This window comes from Garra rufa, chromosome 17, assembly GCF_049309525.1.
Source record: "Garra rufa chromosome 17, GarRuf1.0, whole genome shotgun sequence".
Lineage (NCBI taxonomy): Eukaryota > Metazoa > Chordata > Actinopteri > Cypriniformes > Cyprinidae > Garra > Garra rufa.
This window is the reverse complement of record NC_133377.1, coordinates 39,655,215-39,666,131: the sequence shown is the minus strand read 5'-3', so window position 1 is coordinate 39,666,131 and position 10,917 is coordinate 39,655,215.

Here is a 10,917-nt window from a genome sequence, read left to right as displayed (position 1 = left end):
GACAGACGGGTGGATGCATGGATAGATGGGCAGATGGACGAGCGGATGGATGGATGAATAAGTAGATAGATGGAAGGACAGATGGATGAGTGGATGGATTAATGGATAGACAGACAGATGGATGGATGGACTGATAGATGGACAAGCGAATGAAAGGATGGATGGATGGATGGATGGATTAATGGATGGATGGATGGATAGGTGGATTGATGGATTAATGGATGGATGGATGGATGGACAGATGGATGAGCAGATGGTAGGATTGATGGATAGATATATGGATGGATGAATAGATGGGCAGACAGACGGGTGGATGGATGGATGGATAGATGGACGAGCAGATGGATGGATGAATAAGTAGATAGATGGAAGGACAGATGGATGAATGGATAGACAGACAGATGGATGAATAGATGGATGGATGGATATATGGATGAATGGATGATGGATGATTAGACGGACAGACAGGTGGATGGATAGATGGACGGAAGGATGAATATATGGATGAGTGGATGGTAGGATTGATAGATGGATAGACAAACAATGGATTAATGGTTGGTTTGATAGATGGAGAGACAAATAAATGGAAAGATGGATAGACGGATGGAAGAATGGATGGATAGAGAGACAATAGATGGGTGGATGGATAGACAGACAGACAGACAAATGGATAAATTGATCAATGAATGGATGGATAGACAGAAGGATGAGTGGATGGTAGGATTGATGGATGGATAGACAGAGAAAACGGATAGATGGATGAATGAATAGATGGATAGACAAACGATGGATGATGGAAAAAAACAATGGATTAACGAATGGCTGGATAGATGGATGAATGAATGGATGGAGAGACAAATGGATGGAAACATGGATAGACAGAAAGACAGATGGATGAATGGATGGATAGACAGGCAATAGATGAATGAATGGATAGATAGACAGAGACAATTGGTTGGAAAGATGGATAGGCAGATGGATAAATGGATAGATAGACAGATGGATGAGCGGATGAATGAATGAATGGATGGATGGAGGAACGGATGGACAGACAGGTGGATGGATGGATGGATGGATGGATGGATGGATGGATGGATGGATGGATGGATAAACGGATAGACAAACAGGTGGATGGATGGATGGATGGATTGATAGACAGACGATGGATGGATAGATAAATGAATAGACAAACAGGTGGATGGATGGATAGACAGATGAATGGATAAATGAATGAATAGATAGACAGACAGATACTGTAAATAGATTTATTTGAGATATTATTATTGCATATCAGCTGTTCTTTTTGGCCTGTTCTGTAAGAATGAACAAAGTTCACCCTTCATCCAAACATTGTAAATCTTATTGTACATCATAAACCTTGTGTCTGTCAATGTACAGGTCACATGAGGTCAGAGATTCTGACCTAAATGACGGATCCTCAACATGGGCAGTGAAGCGATTGCAAGGCCTTCATAAGACTGACTTAATGTAAAACAGACCTCAATCTCACATAGGGTTCCCTCACAAGTCTTTGATTAGTCAGTAGCTAATTAGAAAATTCATTAACATAAAGAATTAGTCCTTTAACTATGCTTTTCTTAGACATCAATTAGATTAAATGAAGGACAAATAAAGAGCTCCTGCTTCTCAGATGTTTCTCCTGAGAGAAAGACCAAAGTAACCTCACATCTAAGCCCTCTAGAGCTTCAGAAAAGATCTCAAACTGTGCTCAGATTAACCTAGATACCAACACCTGCCATCAAAAAACCTATCTCAATATGAACATCTCTCGTCAAATTCTTCCGAATGAAACCTCTGAAACATAACTGAGTCTCTTAACAAATAATAATCATTTTAGCACTCACATTATGAATCAGCTTTTTAGAGGTTGTGACCATTTCTTTACAGTAAAAGTGTTTGCTTAAGGGTTAATTTATAATCACCCTTTTCAGCAATTTTATAAACGGATGGCAAACAAACAAATATATGTTTAAGTTGATAATGAGAGCAAACAACAGCAGTTTCCTCATTCCACCTGACCATTGAAAGTGTTTTATTGTATTAATAAACTTTTGACTGTAGTAGTCTTGTGACAACCGAAAATAAAGTCAATTTCTAGCGATTTCTGATTCCTTTACACAAGCAATCAATTCATTTCCACCCACTAGCATCTTTCAGAAGTGATTTTCTGAGAAAAAAATAGCAACCATAACCAGGTAATTAAAGTATCAATCAAATGAGGGAAAATGGAGAAGGATAAAAATATACAGGGTGGAATGCACAGTTATCCAGTTAAACCTGCATCATTAGTATCTGTCAGTTGTCTATCAGTTTGTACCATCCAAAGTACAGGCCTACTTCCAAAGTCTTGACACAATAAAGTATGTAGGGTCATTTATCTGCTGATTTTGGATTTGCTTTATTGAAGCCTAATTAAGTCGTGACACATGGAGAGGCCTGAGCAAAGGCCCAAACCAAACCACAGGCACATGAATAATCTAATCAGCTCAGACATGCGCCGGTTTATATAACTGCAGTAACTTTGCATGACCAGCTATAATCTGGATTATAAAAGTGATCTTTGTGTTGAAGTGTTTGGGAATGTTTGACATTCACACTTAGTCAGAATGCAAGTGGAGAAGATAGTGAATAACACAATGCTGCCCTCTAGTGTACAGACAGTGTAAGTGCACATGCCATCTATAGCTACTGTGTCACTAAACACTAATATTTGTCAGTATCTTAACCTTGTTTTAACATTTACAACTAGAATAATTAATTGCATATTTATATATTTATATTGTCATAATTTCACATTGATCCTCCAGAAAAACATAAAGATGGTATATTTTAAATGTGTTTAATGACATCTTTCTATTTAGTAGCCTACTGGTTTCTCTATTAAATGCATTTTCCCTCAATTTTCCCTATAATTATAGTCATTCAACATTGCAGTATAATTGAAAGCCATTATTGTTAACATTTATTTAATTTAAAGCCATTATTTATAACATTTAATATGCTCTGAATATATAACTTCTAATTTTTAAAACTATAAATTTTATATGCATAAACTATATAGATTAATCTTTATTCAAGCTACAAAAGTTAATCAGAGACTAGAGCAGTTGAGTGATTTCTCTTTTTCTTTAGTTCTTTGATTTCCATCAATGACAGACTTCAGCAGGTTTCACTTTAAAAGCAGTGCGTTCTCTTTAAAACCTGATGTACACAAGGCCAATCTGACATGCATCCGAAATTCTCAAAACTCTTTACGGTCATTTAAAACTTTAAGTAATATAGGAGGACCACGTTTATGAGGTACAGTCAAGCCAGAAATTATTCATTCCCCTGGCAAATTCTGACTTAAAGTTACTTTTATTCAACCAGCAAGTTTTTTTTTTTTTTTTAATTAGAAATGACACAGACGTCTCCCAGAAGATAATAAGACGATGTACAAGAGGCATCATTGTGTAAAAAAATTATTACTCATCTTTTATTTACATTTTGACAAAAAGTGGCATTTCCAAAATTATTCATACCCTTCTCAATAATCATTAGAAAAGCCTTTATTGGCTATTACATCAATCAAATGCTTCCTGTAATTGCTGACCAGCTTTTTGCATGTCTCCACTGGTATTTTTGCCCGTTCATCTTTAGCGATGAGCTCCAACTCTTTTCAACTATTTCACCCTGATCTTTAGCTCCCTCCACAGATTCTCAATTGGATTTAAGTCAGGAGTCCGGCTGGGCCACTGCAAAACGTTAATGTTTTTGTCTGCTAACCATTTCTTGTTTTCATTCATTGTCGTGCTGAAATGTCCACTGGTGCCCAAGGCCAAGTTTCTCTGCAGACTGCCTGATGTTGTTGTTGAGGATTTTGATGTATTGCTCCTTTTTCATGGTGCCGTTTACTGTGATTAGGTTCCCTGGTCCACCGGCTGAAAAACATCCCCAAAACATTAGGTTCCCACCACCATGTTTGACAGTGGGGATGGTGTTCTTAGGGTTGACGTCATTGTGGCCAAACAATTAAATTTTTGTTTCATCTGACCAAGAAAAAAGCCAAGCGGGCTTTTGTGTGCCTTATCTGGAGAAGTGGTGTCCTCCTTGGTCTGCGTCCGTGGAACCCAGTGGTGTTCAGTGTCCGTTGGACTGTCTGCCTTGAGATGTTGCCACCAGCAGAGCCCAGATTCATCAGGATGGCCTTGGTGGTGATCCTTGGATTCTTTTTTTACCTCTCTCACTATCCTCCTGGCCAGCACAGGTGTCACTTTTGGCTTCCGACCACGTCCTCTGAGATTTTTCACAGTGCGGAACGTCTTGCATTTTTAATAATACTTTGCACTGTAGCCACTGGAACTTCAAAACATTTAGATATGGTCTTATAGCCCTTTCCTGACTTGTGAGCAGCCACAATGCGCAGCCGCAGGTCCTCAGTGAGCTCCTTTGTCTTAGCCATGACTGTCCACAAACCAACAGCAGAGAGCTTCTGTTTTTCACCTGTTGAGTTGATTAAAACAGCTGTTCCCAATGAATCAGGGTAATTAGGATGCTTTAGAACAGCTTGGACTATTTGGAGTGGTATGGAATTTAGGATTTTCCCATAGACTGTGACAGTTTGCCAGTGGTATGAATAATTTTGGGCTTCACTGTATATAAACTTTATTAATAATTAGAAGCATAAATGCACTTTTTATACAGTTATAACATTACATTGCACTAGTCTTCTCTATGGTGCAGTAGGATATGAAACAGTGCCCTGAATTGCAGCAGGCAGTCTTAAAGATGTTTAACTAATTTTACAAGGCAAATTGTTAGAAATGTCCTCAAAATAACAAATTGAAATAAGACTGTGTGGTTTATGTCAATCAGATGCGCTTGAAAATTGTGTTCTCTACTACAGTAAATCAAAATGTATCCAATTTCAGGACGATTCTGAAAAAGAAAATGTGCTAAATTTTCTTTCAGAGTCGTCCTGTAATTGGATTAATAGTAAAATCAAGTAATGTGTGATTAAGACACCCAGAACTCTGATGCTGCTCTCCCCACCAATGTCAAAAGCAGACTATAAGCAAACTATAAAGAAATCTGTTTATATACATTTCTTTACTTTTATTTACTATTTTTTTTCTTCCTTTTCGCTGTTTTAAATCTTGCCGAACCGGAGAGCAACTCACAGCAGTCCAATACAGTTCATACAAAAGTTTTCTTTATGAATTAACAAATTTGCGTCGATAAGTTTGAAATACAGTGTTTGACAAAACAGAGAACAATACATAACCTTCCAACCTAGAAGTCATCATGTAGCCTACATTAACAATTGGAACAAATACAATGTGATTTTATGGAAAACTTTAACTGGGTGCAATACAGTGGCGTAGCAAGTCAGCCCTGGGCCCATGTGCCAAAAAAAAAACTGTATGGTCCCCCAATAATCAATTTGCTTAACTTGTTTATTTTACTTAAGTATACAGCATTACATAAGTATTCACAAGCTGTTTTATTTACGCCATAAATGCTTTGAAATTTTCAAGTCAATTCATTATTTGTAGCACGCAAATCTCAGCCTATATTCTGAAAATTTTATGATTCTTTCTCTTTTTTTCTCTCTTTCATTACTATTATTTTGTTTCAACATTTTATTGTATATTTTCATTTTTACATTACAGTACAGTAATCAAAAACAAACTATTTTTAGGATACAAAAGCCTCTTAACACAGTCACACTGTTCTTAAAGAAAATTAAAAGTTGTATACATTACTGCACTGTGAAGTGAACAAACAACAAGCTGTATTTTTATTAACTAATACTAAGAAAGCTTTAAAAAATACTGTAATAAATGTATTGCTCGTGGTTAATGTTAGTTAATACATTAATTTTAACAAACAAAACCTATTGTAATATGTTACCCTGAAAACAATGTTTTGCTTGATAGAGAAAACACCACATAAATGAAAAATTAGTCTTTGTCTGAATAGAATGCTGTGAAGACCCCCTTCTTTCCATTGCCACTGTATCCAAAGGTGTAGATTTATCCACAGCAAGTGCACCTGGTGAGCTCAAACTCCACTCTGTATTCTTTCCTCACTTCTGGACTAACAGATTTCCAGTCTGAAAAAACAAACAAACTCTGAATTAATGCAATAAACTTTCTATTTATTTTTAAAAACCTTGTTTAGTTAATAAAATAGTTAAATATACATGCATATGTCCAGTGAGCAAAGTGGGCTTTTCTTAGAAAAATCTGATGGTTGACAATCTCATGGAACTTCCTGCACACTAGTGACAGAGTGAGAAAGGCAACATCTAGGAGAATGTGTCTGAGCAGCTCTGATGGTAGTAAATAACAACAAAATATGTTAATGGCAAAAAATTCATAATATTCAATTTTTATATCAGCAAGACCTCCTGTTGGGTCGATGGTTGAAAAAGAAAAACATACATATATCTTTATAATATTTAAAATAACAATTAGTAATATTTATAATACGTAAAATCACTGTAATGCCAAGCCAGCAGAGGGAGCCATCACCTGAGTACTGACTGAGCGCTCCCTCTGCTGCTTCTACATTCACTTCCTGTTTGGAACTATTTAAGCTGTGAACATGTGCTTGCACATCGTGAAGTATTGCCAGTTTACCTGCCTTACCAAGCGTTTCTTCTGATATCCTGATTGTCTGCATGTGTATGATTCTGCCTTGTTCTCTGACCATTGATTTCACGGATTACCCTTTCTGGATTGTTTGCTTGTGTGGACTGATTTCAAGGTTTGACTTCTCTGCCTGGCTTTTTACTTACGTCTCTCTGATTACCCCTTGGATTGTTGAAAGATTGGACTGCTTTACGGTTATCGACCCCCCCGCCTGTTTCCACGTGTTTGTTTGCTGCTGTTTGTAATAAACTTCCGCATATGGATTCTAACACCGCCTCAGCGTCTTCTTCACAGAATACTTCGCCTACCCTGAATCCAGCGGAGGTTTCCAGTTTGCAAGCCGCATTCGCTTACCAAAGTGAATTACTGAAGAATTATCAGGAACAACTTGCAAAATTACAATCAGTCAACGAACACCTGACGCACTACGTACGATCTCTTCCTCCTCCCATGCCGTCAACGGTAAGCTTTGCTCTTCCTAACAAATTTGATGGGTCTGCTGAGCAATGCAAGGGGTTCATTCGGCAAGTTAAGCTATATTTTGATTACCAAAGAGATCGATTTGAGTCTGAAGAAAAAAGATGTGCATTTCTCATGACTTTGCTTACAGGAAAAGCCCTCGATTGGGCTTCAGCAGTGTGGGATAGCGATCTACAGCTCAAAGGATCTATTGATTATTTTTTGCATGAACTTCAAGAAGTTTTCGAATATCCCGCAGGGGGCAGGGATATTTCGACACAAATCATTCAGGCTAAACAAGGTAACCGCACCGCTGCTGAATATGCTATTGAGTTTCGTACGCTGGCAGCTCAGAGTGGATGGAATGATGTTTCCCTCAAAGCCATCTTTTATAACAGTCTCAATGTTGATCTACAAACTGAACTCGCCTGTCGTCGAGAAAATTTATCGTTTTCAGAACTGGTGAATCTCACCATTAAGATTGACAATCTCATGAGGCAGACTCCCAGGCAACGAACTAACAAGAGTGGTTATCGCAATTCCCCAATCGGCAATCCCATTGTGGAAAAATCATCTGTAGAACCCATGCAAGTTAACGCTTCACGATTGACTGAGGAGGAACGAACAAGACGTCGTCAAAATCATCTGTGTTTCTACTGTGGTGAACCAGGCCATTGCAGTATTGGTTGCCCACTCAAGCTCAAGTCTTCAGCAGGGGTAAATATTCACAATTTCTCTGTCCTTAAAAATAAGTCACTTACATTGCCCATCACCATAAGAACTGATACTCTGTCTCTTGATCTAACAGCTATGATTGACTCTGGAGCCGCACTAAATATCATCAATAAGGACATCATTCAGAAGTACAACATCCCCACCCAACCTTGCATTCCACCCATTCAGATTAAAGCAATCGACGGCACACTCATCGATCAAGGTATCCATTGCCAAACGAAAACCTTGAAACTTCAAACCGGTCTGTTCCATCAAGAAAATATCACCTTGTATGTCGTTGACTCACCCAAATATGAAGTCATCCTAGGATTTCCTTGGCTGTCCATCCACGATCCTTCCATTTCCTGGTTTCAAGGGGAATTAACTCGCTGGTCACCATTCTGTTTGAAGAACTGCTTTTCCACTCAATCACAACCCTGTCTAACCACAAGCATTGAGAGTCCCGAAACACAGATGAAAGTAACCATCCCCAACCATTATCAAGATTTATCTGAAGTATTCAGCAAAACCAAGGCCACACAACTCCCTCCACATCGTCCATGGGATTGCGCCATTGATTTACTTCCCAACGCCATGCCCCCTAAGAGTAGAATTTATCCGTTATCCAGGATAGAGGATCAAGCTATGGAGGAGTACATTGAAGAAGCCTTAGACTCCGGTTTCATTCGTCCGTCTACATCCCCTGCTGCCGCCGGGTTCTTCTTTGTGAGCAAAAAAGATGGTGGTCTAAGACCCTGCATTGATTACCGCGGGCTCAACAATATCACAGTAAAGTTCCGCTATCCCTTGCCTTTGGTGCCCCCTGCTCTAGACCAACTAAGGGAAGCCACCATCTACACCAAGTTAGACTTACGAAGTGCATACAATCTCATCAGAATCAAGGAAGGTGACGAATGGAAAACCGCATTCCTCACCACTAGGGGGCACTTCGAGTATCAGGTAATGCCTTATGGGTTAGCCAACGCCCCAGCTGTCTTCCAGTCTTTCATAAATGAAATCCTCAAGGAATTCATGAACAAGTTCGTGATCGCCTATATCGACGATATTTTGATATATTCCAAGACTGAAACTGAACATGTTACCCATGTGCGTGCTGTATTGTCCCGTCTGCTGGAAAATCAACTCTATGTCAAGGCTGAAAAATGTGAGTTTCATGTCCACCGAACATCATTCATAGGCTATCACGTCAGTCACCAGGGAGTTAAAATGGACTCAACCAAGGTTCAAGCAGTCACAGAGTGGCCTCAACCTACCACCATCAAGGAGCTACAAAGATTCCTAGGTTTCGCCAATTTATACCGTCGATTCATTCGAAACTACAGCACCATAGCTTCTCCTCTTACCTCACTCCTAAAAAACAAACCCAAAAAACTCTGCTGGACTGAAGAGGCAAGTCGTGCATTTGTCACCCTCAAGTCAAGTTTCACCTCGGCCCCCATCCTTAAACACCCAGACCCTGATTTGCCATTTGTTCTGGAGGTAGACGCATCAGATTGCGGAATAGGAGCCATTCTCTCCCAACGTCATGGTCAGCCAGGTAAACTTCATCCATGTGCTTTTTATTCCAGGAAACTCACGAGTGCAGAAAGGAATTACGATGTTGGTAACAAGGAATTGTTATCCATGAAAGCAGCCATCGAGGAGTGGCGACACTGGCTAGAGGGCGCTCGCTTCCCTTTCCAAGTTATTACCGACCACAAGAACCTTGAATACATAAAGGGAGCCAAGAGACGAGGGTTATCGTCAAGCTCGATGGGCTCTTTTCTTCACACGTTTTAATTTCACAGTCACTTACCGACCAGGAAGCAAGAACAGTAAGGCAGACGCTCTCTTCCGTAAGCATGACCCTCCTATGGATGATCACAAACCCGAACCCATCTTACCACCCACTGTCATTCTAGCTCCAGTCTCATGGGATATCACGGAAGAGATTCAACGCAGACATGAACAAAATCCACCACCACCACAATGTCCCCCAAACAAACAATATGTACCTCAAGATATGCGTCAACAAGTAAGACAATGGGTTCATACATCCCTCAGCGCAGGTCATCCAGGTATATCACGCACCCTACACTTGCTAAAGAATTTCTGGTGGCCATCAATGTCCAAGGACACTACCACTTTCATTAAATCATGCCAGATCTGCGCTCAATCCAAGACCCCCAAGGAACTACCCTCAGGCCTACTTCAACCGCTACCCATTCCACAACGACCTTGGTCCCATCTCTCTATTGACTTCATCACAGACCTACCACCTTCCAATGAATTCACGACCATCCTAGTAATCATCGACAGATTCTCCAAGTCATGCCGTTTAATTCCTTTAAAAGGGTTACCCACAGCCATGGAAACAGCCTTAGCACTTTTCAATCATGTCTTCCGCATTTATGGTTTGCCAGAGGATATTGTAAGTGACAGAGGTACTCAATTTACTTCCCAAGTCTGGAAAGCCTTCTGTAAGCAGCTGGACATTAACATTAGCCTCACGTCAGGATATCATCCTCAGAGCAATGGCCAGGTGGAGAGACTTAACCAAGAGATTGGCCGGTATCTACGTACCTATTGTAGTCGAGAACAACATAGGTGGTCAGAGTTTCTCCCTTGGGCCGAATATGCCCAAAACTCACTCACCCATTCATCTACAGGCCTCACCCCCTTCCAGTGTGTCCTGGGGTATCAGCCCCCCATGTTCCCGTGGTCAGGTGAATCTTCATCGGTTCCGGCTGTCGACGACTGGATTAAGCGTAGTGAGAGGGTGTGGGACAGTGCTCATGTGCGCCTTCAACGGGCCGTAAGGAATCAGGAAATCCAGGCCAACAGACACCGCCGTCCACACCCTCCCTACCAACCTGGACAGCGGGTCTGGCTCTCTACGAGGGACATCAAGCTGTGGCTGCCCAGCAGGAAGCTCAGCCCAAGGTATGTAGGTCCTTTCAAAATTCTTAAAAGAATCAATGAGGTAACATACCAGCTTGAGCTTCCTGCTAACTATCGTATCTCTCCCTCTTTCCACGTGTCCCTTCTCAAACCGGTCCACCCGGAGGCTGACCCCGGCCAGATGGCC